General features: G+C 41.8%; 1 protein-coding gene across 1 annotated transcript in view; it reads right to left on the bottom strand.

The window, feature by feature from the left end:
- The window catches only part of PUM2 (pumilio RNA binding family member 2), a 148,592-nt gene that overhangs the window by 132,237 nt on the left and 339 nt on the right, over window positions 1-16,016 (bottom strand). The gene's annotated exons all lie outside the window — the stretch shown is intronic.

Genomic DNA, 16,016 nt, shown 5'->3' with positions numbered 1-16,016 from the left:
AAAGTAGAAAAATGTGTACATGCAATCAGTTCACAAATTGATTTGAAAAAGAAAACTATGGCAATTAAAATAAAATAGGAACTAATTTTTAGGTGACAAATCTGAAGCACTGTCCCAGATTGAGGAGTCATTAACGGTTTTGGAACAAATTAATAAATTAAACAGTAATAAGTCACGAAGTCCAGATGGTATAAATCCAAGAGTTCTGAAGGAACTCAAATGTGAAATTGCAGAACTGTGGTATGTAACCTATCATTTAAATCACCTTCTGTCCCAGATGACTGGAGGATAACAAATGTGATGCCAATTTTTAAAAAAGGCTCCAGAGGTGATTCCGGCAGATACAGGCCAGTAAGCCTAACTTCAGTACCAGCCAAACTGTTTGAAACTATAGTAAAGAACAGAATTATCAGATATATAGATAAACATGATTTGTTGGGGAAGGGTCAACACAGCTTTTGTAAAGGGCAATCATGCCCCACCAATCTATTATAATTCTTTTAGGGGGTCAACAAACATATGGACGATATTGAGTCAGTGGAGATAATGTACTTGCACTTTCAGAAAGCCTTTGACCATGTCCCTCACTAAAGGCTCTTAAGCACAGTAAGCAGTCATGGGATAAAAGGAAAGATCATCTCATGGATCAGTAACTGGTTAAAAGATAGGAAACAAAGGGTAGGAATAAATGGTCAGTTTTCAGAATGGAGAGAGGTAAATAGTGGTGTCCTCCAGGGGTCTGTACTGGAACTAGTACTGTTCAAAATATTCATAAATGATCTGGAAAAGGATGAACAGTGAGGTGGTAAAATTTGCAGATGATACAAAATGACTCAAGGTAGTTAAGTCTAAAGAAGACTGTGAAAAAGCTACAAAGGGATCTCACAAAACTGGGTGACTGGACAGCAAAATGGCAGATGAAATTCAATATTGATAAATGCAAAGTAATGCACATTGGAAAACATAATCCCAACTATACATATAAAATGATGGGGTCTAAATTAGCTGTTACCATTCAAGAAAGATCTTGGAGTCACTGTGGATAGTTCTCTGAAAACATCAACTCAGTGTGCAGAAGCTGCCAAAAAAAGCTAACAGAGTGGTGCGAATCATTAGGAAAGGGATAGATAATAAGATGAAAATATCATATTGTCTTTTTATGAATCCACGGTATGTCCACATCTTGAATATTGTGTGCAGATCTGGTCACTCCATCTCAAAAAAAGATATATTGAATTTGGAATAGGTACAGAAAAGGGCAACAAAAATGATGAGGATTATGGAACAGCTTCCATATGAGAAGAGATTAATAAAACTAGGACTTTTCATCTTGGAAAAGAGACAACTAAGGGGGAGATATGATAAAGGTCTATAAAATCATGACTGGTGTGGAGAAAAATAAATAAGGGAGTGTTATTTACTCCTCATAATACAAGAACTAGAAAAGTAGGCAGCACATTTAAAATGAACAAAAGGAAGTATTTCTTCATATAACACATGGTCAACCTCTGGAACTCTATGCCAGCGGATGTCGTGAAGGCCAAGACTAACAGGGTTCAAAAAAGAACTAGGTAAGTTTATGAACAGTAGCCAGGATAGGCTGGGATGCAAAATCATGCTCTGAAGTGTCCCTAGCCTCTGTTTGCCAGAAGCTGGGAATGGGCGACAGGGGATGGATCACTTGAAGATTACCTGTCCAGTTCATTCCCTCTGAAGCATCTAGCACTGGTTACTGTTGGAAGACAGGATACTGGACTAGATGGACCATGGGTCTGATCCAGTATGGCCGCTCTTATGTTCACATTAAGATTAGCATTCAAATATTTGGCTCACACTACAAAAAAGCCACTCCTGGTTTTGTGCTGAAGGGAAACTTAAAAATACTTATTTATAGTTTAATTTGGTATTAATCAATTTTTGAACTATTTAACTTTTATATCCTAGCATATTTTATTAAGAAGGCATTAATAATTGATAATGCTTTCCCAAGCACTCTTCAGGGGTTTCTTATGAATCACACATCAACCTGGTTTTACTTTATTTGGTCCTCTCATTGTGTATCAGCAACATTAATGAGACACACAGCTGTAGAAATAGAGTCAATTAGTATTTCATGTGTTAGATCTGCAGCAGAATGTGCCTGTTTATCATCATTATCGTGGTGCCTGTTTATCATCATCATTATCATTATCATGGTGGGTGATGGCTATGTGTTAACCTGGGCATCATCCTCAATTCAGACTTCTCACTAGGTCATCACATTCAGGCTGTCTAAATCTTGCAGATTCTTTCTGCATAACATCTTTAAAATTCCACTTTTCCTATCCAAATCACACAGCTAAAACTTTCAGCCACGCTGTCATTGTGTTGTGTCTGGATTACTGCAACATCCTTATCTCTGCTCTTAACAAATGCAACCCTGCTCCACTCATATCCATTCAGAATGCTGCTGAAAAGATCATTTTCACCCCTCTCTTCATATCCTTTCTCTGGCTCCCTCTTCTCTGCAGCATCAAACATCAACTCCTGTCTTCATTTTTAAGGCCCTTCATAGTCTATCCCAGTCTACCTATAATTTCTCAGCCACTATCAAAAGGTCGACTCTTGCATCCAATTGGCCCTTAATACCAGTCTCCGTCACTCACTTGTTACATTTTCAAAGAAGCACATTTGTGTTTTCTCCCATTCTACCCCTCAGACTTGAAAGGAGCTCCCCATAAACATCTACAAAACTAATGTATTATCCTCCTTCAAATCTCTCCTTTGCCATGATGTCCATAAAAACGATGACAATGGTTAAGCTGCTGGTGTGCTGAGACCACAGCCTATCATGGGGATCAATACTGTCTCATTGTTTCCTTGTGCTCCCCCATCTATCATCTCTTGTCCTATACTTAAATTGCAAGCTCCTTTGAGCAGGAACTATCTTTTCATTCTGTGTTTGTACAGTGCCTACCAGAATGGGATCCTGGTCCTTGACTCCTTGGCACACTGCTAAAATAATACAAATAATAATAATAATGGGGGTTGGGTTACACCTTGTTTTTCTGGGTGAGAGGTAATCACCACCCTTCATGTTAAGCAACCTCCCACCTAAAACACAGGCATATGCGAGTCCACTCAGGAATTTCAACCATGTGGGTAGAGGAGTTTTGCCTGGGCATTGCTTGGGTAAGGTTATGTGTGCGTGAGCAGCAGGAGAGAGATACAGGAGGAACAGAAAGAAACACGGAAACAGAACAAGCAGCTGCTTCCACAACCCTGAGAAAAGATGAGAGAGAGAGAGAGAGGACTGCTGGCTGAAAGAAGTTTGGGTTTGTGAGCAAAGAAAATATCTTGTGTTAGGTCTTGTCTACACTACAAAGATAAGTTGACCTATGTTAGGTCAACTTACAGCCACCGCATTAATTACTGCGATGACTGATGTCCACACTACCGTCCTTGGGTCAGAGGTGTGTCCCCTCACCAGGAGCACTTCCACTAACCTACGGGGCAGTGTGGGGAGCGGAGAGCCCAGTCTCCCAGCTCTACTGGCAACTCCCTGCCAGGAATCCAGTTGCCCCACTGGCTTCTGGCTCCAGGTGGGCTCCCGCCCCCCATTTCCCTCTGAGAGCCAGGGAAAGCCACCCAGGGCTTCTCCATTCTCTGCCAGAAACTGCCCAGGACTTTTCACCCAGGGGAGCAGGTTCCAGTTACCCCAGCCTTTCCCTCCACTCAGGAGAGCCAGGCAGCCTTGTCAGTTTCAGCTGTGAAATTGAAGAGGCTGGAGGGAGTGGGTGGAGAAGTCTTCCTGCTTTTCCCTTCCCTGTTCTCTGCCAGGAACTGGGGGAACCGCCCAGGGCTTCTCACCCCACTCTCAGCCAGGAGCGGGCTCCAGCTGCTCAGCTCTCCAGGGGAGCAGGGACAGCTGGGCTCTAGTTGTCCAGCTTTCTTCTCAATTTCACAGCTCTGGAGCCATGAAATTGACAAGAATGACAGCCAACAGCTGATATAAGGAATGCAGTGTCTGCACTGACATTGCCTAGCCCTAACTAAACCGACATAAGTCCTATATCTCTCCTTGAGGTGGTTTTGTTATGTCAGCATGGTAGGGGTGTTACATTGGTGGGGGGAGCATTTCAGTGTGTACACCTCCACTCTTCTGTCGACAAAAGCTGACTTTTGTTGACATAACTCTGTAGAATAGACCAGCCCTTATTTTGGTTACTTCTGTCCCTGTTCAGAGAAATAGGGCTTTGTACATTCTTTGTAAATAAACAAGATTGCATCAAAAGGTACTAGACTCCATCATCAATTTCTCCTCCCAACTGGAAGAAACTTCAAGACCCCAAATTTTTGCTAGCCGCTCTGGTCAAAGGGGATAACAATAATAATGTTTATATTTAGAGCCCATAGAAGATTCACAGCTAAATTACAATACTTTTGTAGATAGTCATATGTTAGACTTATAATACAGCAGGCTGTACTTTTTTATAAAAGTTATTAAGTAAGATTTAATTAGTTGGCCAATGCTTCCTAAACATTCTCTCTGTTTTTGAATAAGTAGGCAGGATAACACTGTTCTGCAAAAGATATAAGTGAAAAATCAGTGAGTCAAGTGTACAGCCCTAGGCATTGTCACCAACAACATGTTACCACAAATAAATATCCTTTGCAACAGGGCTGAGCACAGCAGGTCTAAGTTACAGACTGAACCAGGAACTATAGTTTGAACACTGATTTCCCCAGTAGGCCCACTTTTGTTCCTGAGTCACTCAGTTCCCCTTAATAGCCCGTGGTATAAATAGGTAAAAATAATAAACATACCTCAGCATCATAACAGTCAGAGCTATTTACTGAAATAAAGTGTGAGTAACTAATGACATCATTTTGTGTATGTGAATGTGGATCCAAAGCAGGGATAACAGCAGCTGGCTTTCAGATTTTGTTTTGCTTGGCCTCAGATGATTCTACCTTGTTCACAGTTGAGCAGCTATAATCTGGTCTTTTTTTGGATAATAGATGTCTCAATAGGCCTATAATTTTCTCTGATTCTGTTAGTGAATTGTTAATTTCAGTAGTTCTTTAGGATGAGTGTACACAATAATGCACCTAGTACACAGTATAGCTGAAGCTGTAAATATGATTAGTTTCAATTTGATTTCTGTGCATATTATATAAAAATCAAGATACTAAGTACTCTAATTCTAGTCCTTACTAAAAACTCTGGAAGTTCAAAGAAATATCTTAGGTAATGAATATACTGTTTTGATAATAAAAGCATTTATCTCTGCCATCATTGTATTGTTTGCAACCTACTCTTTACCATCTGATGGAAGTGATGAAAAAGGGGAAATACTCAAGTGTCATCTATATGGTTGAGGGTGTACAATCTAAGGTTCTGATTCTCGGATGAGGTGGCCTCACCCCCAACCTAGGCCAGCCCTTCACGATGTGCAGCAGGGATGGGGGACCAGAAGGCTCTGAGGGGTGGCAGGCTGCGTGCCCTGCCCCCGCTGCACGTCGTGAAGGGCTGGCCTGGTGCCCCCCTACAGGCCCCCGACCAGGGGCCTGGCCCCCTCAGTACATGACTGCCCGGCTCCCACCCGATCTGGCGCGCAGCCGAGAGGCAGGCTGCAACCACCCACCTCCTGCCCGGTCTGGAGCAGGCCCCCCAAAGCGCGGGGCCCAGGACAATCATCCCGATCTGTCTTCCATAGGGATGGCCCTGCCTCTCCCAATTTTCTTTTCTCAAAACTAAACATACCCATTTTTAAAAAATCTTTCCTCATAGGTAACATTTTCTAAACCTTTTATAATTTTTGTTGCTCTCCTTTGAATTCTCTCCAATTTTTTCACATCTTTCTTAAAGCCTGGTGCTCAGACCTAGACACAAAACTGCAGCTGAGGCCGCACCAATGCTGAGTAGAGTGGGACCGTTATCTCCCCTGACTTGCATATGCCACTCCTGTTAATATACCCCAGAATGATATTAGCCTTTTTTGCAGCTGTATCACATTGTTGATTATATTCAATTTGTGACCCACTATAGCCCCCAGATCTTTTTCAGCATTTCTACTGTCTAGCTAGTTATTCCCAATTTTATAGTTGTGCATTTGATTTTTTTTCCCCAAAGAACTTGCCTTTTTTAAATTTCATCTTGTTGATTTCAGAACAATTCTCTAATTTATCAAGGTAATTTTGAATTCTAATCTTGTCTTCCAAAGTGCTAGCATCCCCTCCCAGCTTGGTGTCATCCACAAATTGTATAAGCATACTTTCCACTCTCTTATCCAAGTCATTAATATCCAAATCAAAAATACTGACTAGTATCAAACCCAGGATTGTCCCTTGCAGGTCCCCACCAGATAATCCCCCCAGTTTAATAAAAGTTTAGTTATCAATGCTTTGCTGTCACCTTACAGTAATTTCATTTAGACCAAATTTCCCTAGTTTGCTTATGAGACATGTGGGATTGTATCAAAAGCTTTACTAAAAATCAAGATACATCATATCTACTGCTTCCCCCTATCCATTAGGCCAGTAACCCTGTCAAAGAAGGAAATTAGGTTGGTTTGGCATGATTTGTTCTTGACAAATTCATGTTGCTAGTACTTATAAATATAATATCCTTTAGGTGATTACAAATTGCTTGTTTAATTATTTGTTCCAGTATCTTTCCCATTATCAAAGGTAGGCTGACTGGTCTATAATATCCAGGGTCCTCTTTGTTCCCCTTTTTAAAGATAGGTACTGTGTTTGCCCTTCTTCAGTCCTCTGGCACCTTACCCTTTCTCCAGGAGTTCTCAAAGATAATTGCTAATGGTTCAGTGATTGTTACAGATAGTTCCTTAAGTACCCAACAGTGAATTTTGTTGGGCACTGATGACTAATTTCTCTAAATATTCTTTAAGATAGTCTTTTCTTACTCCATTTTATGTTCCTTCCCCCTTATTGTTAATATTCATTATGTTAAGCATCTGATCACAATTAGCCTTTTTAGTAAAGACTAAAACAAAATAGGCATTAAATACCTCAGCCTTCTTGACCTTGTCCATTATTAGTTCTCCTTCCCTTCTAAGTAGTGGACCTATACTTTCCTTCTTCCATCTCTTTCGCCACATGTATTTATAGAACCTCTCCTTGGTGCCTTTCATGACCCTTGCTAGGTGTAACTGATTCTGAGCCATAGCCTTTCTGATTTTATATCCTGGATGAGGCTAAGAGTCACCTGCTGGCATGACTCAGCAAAAATAACCTGTTTTCATTTGAGATTAGAACCCAAAACTCAATGCCAAACTGCTCTGAAATCTCAACATTTCAGCTTGTTTGCATGGATTTCAAAAGGTTTCCACCTCACACTATAAATTGGCCCAAATTTCTTAGAAAGAGGTCACAATCCTCAGTGAAAGTGGGATGAATCAACATCCCCCAACAAAAGTTCAAAATATCCCAGTTCTTTGGGGCAGAGGCTATCAGTTCAATAAGTGCCCAGCAGGTAGGACACTAATCTTTGGTTGACACCCTTAGGTGCTTTTGTAAATGAATACATAAATAAATAAATAAAATGTATATATATATTTCATAGGCATATCCTGCCCCAGATATTCTGTGGAACTATAAAATCATAGAATAGTAGGAGTGGAAGGGACCTCAAGAGGTCTTCTAGTCCAGTCCCTGGCACTCAAGATAGGACCAAGCATTATCTTCTAGACCATCCCTGACAAGTGTCCATCCAATTTGATCTTAAAAATCTCCAATGACAGAGATTCCACAACCTCTGTAGGCAATTTATTCCAGTGCTTAGTTACCCTGACAGCTAGGAAGTTTTTCCTAATGTCCAATGTAAACTGCCCTACCTGCAATTAAAGCTCAGTGCATCTTGTCCTATCCTCAGAGGGTAAGGAGAACAATTTTTCTCCCTCCTCCTTGTAACAACCTTTTATATATTTGAAAACTGTTATCGTGTCCCCCTTCAGTCTTCTCCAGACTAAACAAACCCATTTTTTTCTGATTACCCTCACATATCATGCTTTCTAGACCTTTACTTATTTTTATTGCTCTTCTCTGGACTTTCTCCAATTTGTCCATATCTTTCCTGAAATGTGGTGTCCAGAACTTGACACAATAGTCCAGCTGAGGCCTAATCAGTGTGGAGTAGAGCTGAAGAATTATTTCATGTGGTTTGCTTACAATACTCTTGCTAATACACCCCAGAATTATGTTTGCTTTTTTTGCAACAATGTGACACTGTTGCCTCATATTTAGCTTGTGATCCACTATGACACCCAGATCCCTTTCCGCAGTACTCCTTTCTATGCAGTCATTTCCTATTTTGTATGTGTGTTGTTGATTGTTCCTTCCTAAGTGGAGTTCTTTACACTTGTCCTTGTTGAATTTCATCCTGTTTACTTCAGATCATTTCTCCAGTTTGTCCCGGTCATTTTGAATTTTAATCCTATCCTCCAAAGCACTTGCAACTCTTCCCAGCTTGGTATTGGCCACAGACTTGATATTTGTACTCTCTATACCATTATCTAAATCACTGATGACGATATTGAAGAGAACTGGACTTGAAACTGGTTTCTGTGGGACCCCACTTGACAAGCTCTTCCAACTTGACGGTGAACCACTGATAACTACTCTCTGGGAATGCTTTTCCAACCAGTTATGCACCCACTTTATACTAGCTCCATCTAGGTTGTGTTTCCCTAGTTTGTTTATGAGAAGGTCATGTGAAACAGTATTAAAAAACTTATTAAAGTCAAGTTACACCACATCTACTGCTTCCCCTATCCACAAGGCTTGTTACCCTGTCAAAGAAAGCTATTAGAAAGCTATGATTTGTTCTTGACAAATCCATGCTGACTGTTACTTACCTTATTATCTTCTAGGTGTTTGCAAACTGATTGCTTAATTACTTGCTTCATTATCTTTCCATGTACTGAAGTTAAGCTGACTGGTCTCTAATTCCCCGGGTTGTCCTTATTCCCCCCCTTTTTTTATATTTGCACTATTTTTGTCCTTTTCCAGTCCTCTGGAATCTCTCCCATCTTCCATGACTTTTTGAAGATAATCACTAATGGCTCAGATATGTCCTTGTCAGCTCCTTGAGTATTCTAGGATGCTTTTAATCAGGCCTTGGTGACTTGAAGTCATCTAACTCGTCTGAGGCCTGGCCTACAGTGGCAACTTAAGTCGACTTAAGCTCCCTTAATTTGATTTAATTACACCCGCGTCTACACTGGCACCACTTAATTCAAATTAAGGTGCCTGTAAAATCGACTTAATAAGACCACCTCTGTAAGTGGCGTAGCGCCTAATTCAAATCTGTTAAATCGATTTAGCATCAGTGTAGATGCAACGGGACTTAAATCGAATTCATTGACCTCCGGAATGTATCCCACAGTGCCCCATTTTGACTGCTCCGGCCAGTTACGCTGTGCTGCTCTGTGGTCACGCTAACAGGAAAAGTCCCCTCCCCTCAAGCTCCGGGGAAGAACTGAATTTTCATTTCCTGTGCTTGCTGACAGCGTGGAGAGAGCTTTGCCACTGTTCTTTGCATGGCTACTGCAAAGCCCAAACGCGCTCCAGCATGAAGTCGACCAGAGGTCTTAGACCTCAACAGGATGTGCAGCGAGGAGTCCATTCTGGCTCAGCTCAGAGCCAGCAAAAGGAATCTGGATTTATGGGAAGATATCCCAGGGCATGCTGGAGAAGGGACACCAGAGGGACGCTCAGCAGTGCCAAGTGAAGATCAAGGAGCTGCACCAGTCCTATCAGAAAGCCTGGGAAGCTAACAGCCAGTCTGGCTTCTCTCCCAAAACATGCAACTGTGGAAAGCAGGGTGCAGGAGAGTAGGGAGTCCATTGTGCCAGAAAGTCAGGACTTATTCCTGACCCCCAAGCAGTCCAGCAACACACAGGACAGCACAAATGATCCCAGGGAAGGCACATCTGGTGAGTTTCCTTGATTATTAGCATTTCTTACCTTGAGTGGTGGGGGCACGAAGGGGATCTCAGGCATTTCATTGACTGTACTGGGTGGTTACCCAGGGATCAGTTTTTTATGTGCTGAGAAATGCTACGTTTATCATCAGTTGATATCACATTGAAAATTTATTGTATGTAATCTGTTATCCCACGAAAAACTTTTCAGGAGACGGCTGCCTTGTTCCTTCCTCCACGGTAGGATTCTTCTCTGCAATCAAGGTAGCCAGTATCATGGCTTCATGTGTTTTAAGCATAGTCTCCACCCCCACCACGCCGTCTGCAGTTCCTCTCTGTAAGGGTTTGAAATAGAAGCAGAGAGAGGAAATCATTTGCTACGTTGTATGATGGGCTCATTATTGAAATAGTTACATTTGTATCAATTTCTTCACTATGCTAACTGTGGCTTCCTTGTTATTTTTCTTTCATTCTGTGGATGCCTCGGCAGTGGACCGACCCTTAAGAAATGTTGCAGACAGACTGTCTCAGATTAGAAAAAGGAAAAAAAAAAAAAAAACAGAGATGACATGTTTTTGGAGCTCATGAACGCCTCAGCAGCCACAGAGACAGAGCAAAGAACGAGGTGGCTGACCTTGTCCAGAACATGGGACAAATGCAGGACCATGATTGCAGCACTACACAGGAGATGTTGCAACTCCTGTGGGACCAGGCAGACATGCTCTGGCATCTTGTGGACCTTCATGAGGAGCGGAGGCAGGACAGAGTCCCGCTGCATCCCCTCCATAAAGTTTAGCATTATTCCAAAACGTTTCTTTATTAAATCATATCTTGTTCCTGAGGGATTTGTCGGGCACAGATATCGAAGGGGGTGGGGGGATCATCAAAGGCAAACAACATACAGGAACAGAAATCACTCATGCATCTCATTGCAGAACTTGGTTTTCAAAGCTTCCCTAATGCAAAGCGCTCCGTGGTTAGCTCTCAGCGTAGTGCTGGCATCTGGCTGCCCATAATTGGCAGCCAGTCTTTCTGCCTCCACAGCCAACCCTGGGGGGAACCTTTCCCCCTTCGTTTCACACACATTATGAAGAACACAGCACGCAGATATCACAGAAGGAAGGTTCTTCTCAGTCATGTCCAGCCTAGTGAGGAGACTCCTCCATCTACCCTTTAAACGCCCAAAAGCACATTCTACAACCATTCTGCAACTACTTAACCTCTTATTAAAACACTCCTTCTCGCTGTCAAGGTGACCGGTGTACGGCTTCATTAGCCAAGGGAGCAAGGGGTAAGCAGGATCCCCCAGGATCACTATGGCCATTTCCACACCCCCGATGTGAATTTTTTGCTCAGGGAAGAAAGTGCCCGCCTGCATCTTAGAGAACAGCCCCAAGTTACGAAATACACGAACGTCATGCACCTTCCCAGACCACCCCACACTGATGTCTGTGAAACGACCCCTGTGATCCACAAGCCCCTGCAGGACCATGGAAAAGTACCCTGTGTGATTTATGTACTCAGTCGCTAGGTGGGCGGGCACTAAGATGGGGATGGGTGTCCCATCAATGGCCCCCCCGCAGTTTGGGAAGCCCATTGTGGCAAACCCCTCCACTATGTCCTGCACATTTCCCAAAGTCACTAGCCTTCATAGCAGAAGTCTATTTATGGCACTGCACACTTGATTCATGGCTATGCCCACTGTAGATTTACCGACTCCAAATTGATTACCAACTGAGCAGTAACAGTCGGGGGTTGCCAGCTTCCAGAGAGTGATGGCGACTCCCTTCTCCACCGTCATAGCTTGTCTCAAGCAAGTGTTCACGCACTTCAGGGATGGTGCCAGCTCCGAGCAAGTTCGAGGAAAGTTGCCTTTCGCATACGAAAGTTTTGCAGCCACTGATCATCATCCCACAGCTGCATAACGATGCGGTCCCACCAGTTTGTGCTTGTTTCCCTGCACCAGAACCGGCGCTCCACGGACTGCAGATGACACGTTATGCCTGCAGCAATTGGAAATTGTTCTGCTCGATGTCTTGTAGCAGGGCAGCCTCGGTGGCACAGGTGTAGTATCTGCTTCGCCTTCTTGCTCTATTTCTAAAGTACTCCATGATATGCCAAGATGTATTTGTCATGCTCACAATTATAGTGCAGAGTTGAGCTGGCTCCATGTCTCTGCAGCAATGGCGATCACAGGGAGTAAAAAAACCGGCACGAAAATCCTTTTCCTGTTTGTTTGGGGGGAGGGGGAGGAAGAAGAGTGGGGGAAGCAGTGTTGCATCCTGGGACGAAGACACTCGTCCCAACAGCCACCGTAGCTAGTTGCACTGTGGGATAGCTACCCACATTGCACTGCTTTAATTCGAATTAAGGCTGGCCAGTGTGAATGCAAGAGACTAGCACAAACAGCGTAGTGTGTACACTCTGCTGCGATTTCTAAAAATCGGCTGCTGAAAGTTGAATTAAACAAAGTCAAATTAACACGGCAATGTAGACATAGCCTCAGTATTTTTTATCTTGTTCTTTCCCTATTTTGGCCTCTGATCCTACTTCATTTTCATTGGCATTCATTAAGTTAGATGTCCACTTGCGACTAAACTTTTTGGCGAAAACTGAAACAAAAATGTCATTTAGCACGTCTGCCATTTCCACATTTTCTATTATTGGTTTTCCCCCCCTCTCTGAGTAACGGGCCTACCCTATCCTTGGTCTTCCTTTTGTTTCTAATGTATATGTAGAATGTTTTCTTTGATGTCTCTAGTTAGTTTAATCTCATGTTGTGCCTGGGCCCTTCTAATTTTGTCCCTATTTGTTTACAGTCATTCTTTGTAAATTTGACTTTGTTTCCACTTTTTGTAAGACTTTTTTTTGAGTTTCAGATAATTGAAGATCTCCTGGTTAAGACAGGCTGGTCTCTCACTATACTTCCTGTCTTTTCCATGCAGTGGGATAATTTGTTCTTGTGCCATTAATAATGTCTCTCTGAAAAACCGCCAGTTCTCTTGAACTGTTTTTTTCCTTCAACTTGCTTCCCATGGGATCTTACCTACCAACTTCCTGCATTTGCTAAAGTCTGCCTTCTTGAAATCCATTATCTTTATTGTGCTGTTTTCCCTCCTATCACTTTCAAATTCTCAACCAGTTCCTCCCTATTTGTCAAAATCAAACAGCCTCTCCCCTAGAAGCTTTCTCCACCTTCTGAAATAAAAATTTGTCTCCAATACATCTCAACAACTTGTTGGATAATCTGTGCCCTGCTGTGTTATTTTCCTAACCGATGTCTGTGTAGTTGAAATCTCACATCACCACCAAGTCATGTGGTTTGGGTGATTTTGTTAGTTGTTTATAAAAAGCCTCATCCACTTCTTCTTTCTGGTTAGGTGGTCTGTAGTAGACCCTCTACCATGACATTACCCTTGTTTTTTACCCCTTTTATTCTTACCCAGAGACTTTCAACAAGTCTGTCTCCTATTTCTATCTCAACCTCAGTCCAAGTGTTTACATTTTTGATATATAAGGCAACACTTCCTTCCATTTTTCCCTGCCTGTCCTTCCTGAGCAAGCCGCACCCTTCTACACCAGTATTCCAGTCAATGTGTATTATCCCACCAAATCTCTGTGATGCCAACTATGTCATCATTTTGTTTATTAACTAGCATTTCTAGTTCTTCCTGCTTATTCTCCATACTTCCTTCATTAGTATACAGCCATCTAAGACATTGATTTGATTTCCTCTCTATGTTCTCTCTTGTCTCTCCCTTATCCTTGCTATAATGGCACATGCTCCTCCCAGATTCTGACCCTTCTCCCAGATCTCCATATTTTTGACTAACCTGTGGGTTTTTATCTCCTGCCCCCATCAAAACTAGTTTAAAACTAGTTTAAACTATTTCTTATTTGTGTTTGTTTTCTTTTGTTTTCAGTGTGCCCTGCAGGTTTATGTTTCTTAGTTTTTATCTTAATTTTTTTTTAACATTGAAAAAAATGAAAATTCAGATTTACATTAAACAACAATTTTCAAACCCATAAAAACAGCAAAGTAAGTTTAGAACAATACTGGAGATCCACAGGACAGTTGTTTTATTACTTATAGGCCAGCAGATGGCAACAGCAAGTTGGAACTCAGAGAGTTTGAATTGGCAAAGACAAACACAAGTATCAGTGAATAGTTAAGATACTGGATTTATTAAACGTCAGCTCTGCTAAGAGTTTCGCAAGTTCCTACTAATCACAAGAAGAAGAAAAGGGTAATCTGACCTCTTCTGCACTCAAGCCTTTTTAGGAAAAACAATGACAAAATCACTTTTTATATAGCTCATAAAAAAGTTAGTTTTTGGCTAACTATGTGAATAGTGCTTTGGATAATACATTAGACACAAATTTTATGAGCCTAAGTCGCCATTGCTTCATACCCCAAGAAATCATTTAAACCCATGGGGGTAAATATGCAAATAAATGAGAATGTTTGCATTTACATTCATTAAAACAGGTGTGAATGACTCATCCAGGTGTAAAGAGATGAGAACCAACCCCAAAGTTCTTATGCATTGCTAGATGTCCTAATTAGTTAGGATAGGTGGAATTACTGTTGGTATCAATTATCATGGGAATGGAAATAGATCAGGCACTAGAAAAGGCTATGTAGATACCAACTAATGAATCTTTGTTACTTAGGCCCTGAGCCACAAAAGTGTTTAGAACCAACATCTGGTGGCAGGAGGTGGTACACACTATATCACTTTTAGCCAAGTGGTTAGCATATTCATTTGGGATGTGGGACACCCAGGTTAAATTCCCCCTCTGTCTGAGGGGTAAAAAGGATTTGAACAGGATTCTTATAGCAGTGTGCTAATCACTGAACTACGGGATATTCTGACATGGGGCTCCCTCAGTCTCCCCTGTTGAAGTTGTTCCACTATGGATAAATAATTAAAGAGCAAGTGGAGCAGGGACTCTGGGTCTCCCACCTCTGAGGTGGGTGCCCTAACTGTCAGGCTACCAAGCAGTTTCCCTGTCTTACTCTCTCTCTCTCTCTATCCCACTTGGAAGAGACTGAGTCCAGCCCCCTCCTTCAAAGGCTCTTTATTTAGCCACAGTGGAAGAGCTTCAGCGGGAGAGACTGAGAGGTCCCCCATCAGAATATCTCATAGATCAATAGTTACATCACTCACCTGAGAGATGGGAGGCCCCTGTTAAAATCCTTTACTTCCTCAGGCAAAGCGGGGATTGAACCTCCACGTCCCAGTTGAATGCTGTTTAAAAATTGCTCTTGAAGTTATAAAAGGAGCAGTGGCACCACTTCCCTCCTTCTCCAGCTTTATTTGTGGAGTAAGGCAGGTGCCTAACTTATTCCTATAAGAATTCCTAAACTGCATGACTCCAGGAGAGGGGATCCTGTTTTTGGATGGCTAAGCAGAGATAGGCAGCTCTCTCTCTGAGAGGGATGGAGCTTAGGACATACCACAGTTATCAGCTTCTCCCACTGGCTATTTTAGACAGCTCCATGAGTGGCATTCTAACTTTTATGGATTACTTTCTAAGATCCCCCCATTCACTGTATAGGGAATCTCAGTACCTAACTCAGGAATGTGTATCACAGTTATTTCTGTGATTTTCTAGGTGCCATGATGCTCAGCATTGCAGTACCTACATCCCTTTTATACCCCAGCCTTAGTGCTCTTACAGAAACCTCATTGACCAGCTCAAATTAAAAAAAAAAAAAAAAAAAAAAAAAGTTGATCCAGTCTCTATTATTTGGGGAGTAAAAAATATTTTTTAAAAATGGACCTTGCTTAAAAGGGTAGAAAAAGATGTTATCTCAAGAGAGAAGAGGTTTTTCATTTAACCACATTTAAGTCTCCAACACAAATCAGGAGATGAGAAGTTAGCGCTTTAACACAAGTGACAAGACTGTCCCTCCACTTAAAACTTGAAAGAGAGTTGTTTGAATGTATCACTAAGCCTTAGAAGAGAGTTACTGAATGTATGCAGTCAAATGTTGTATCAATACCTGAAGAAAATTTACAGTGATTGCACACATTCTGTAACTAAGTTATATATATATAAAAAATATAAAAAACTCAATGAAAT

Source organism: Emydura macquarii, unplaced genomic scaffold, assembly GCF_026122565.2.
Source record: "Emydura macquarii macquarii isolate MOO-44397 ecotype Brisbane River unplaced genomic scaffold, CSIRO-AGI_Emac_v2 contig_1027, whole genome shotgun sequence".
In the NCBI taxonomy this organism is placed as follows: domain Eukaryota; kingdom Metazoa; phylum Chordata; order Testudines; family Chelidae; genus Emydura; species Emydura macquarii.
Note: the sequence above shows the minus strand (reverse complement) of the source record. Positions and strands in the feature narration are given on the sequence as shown.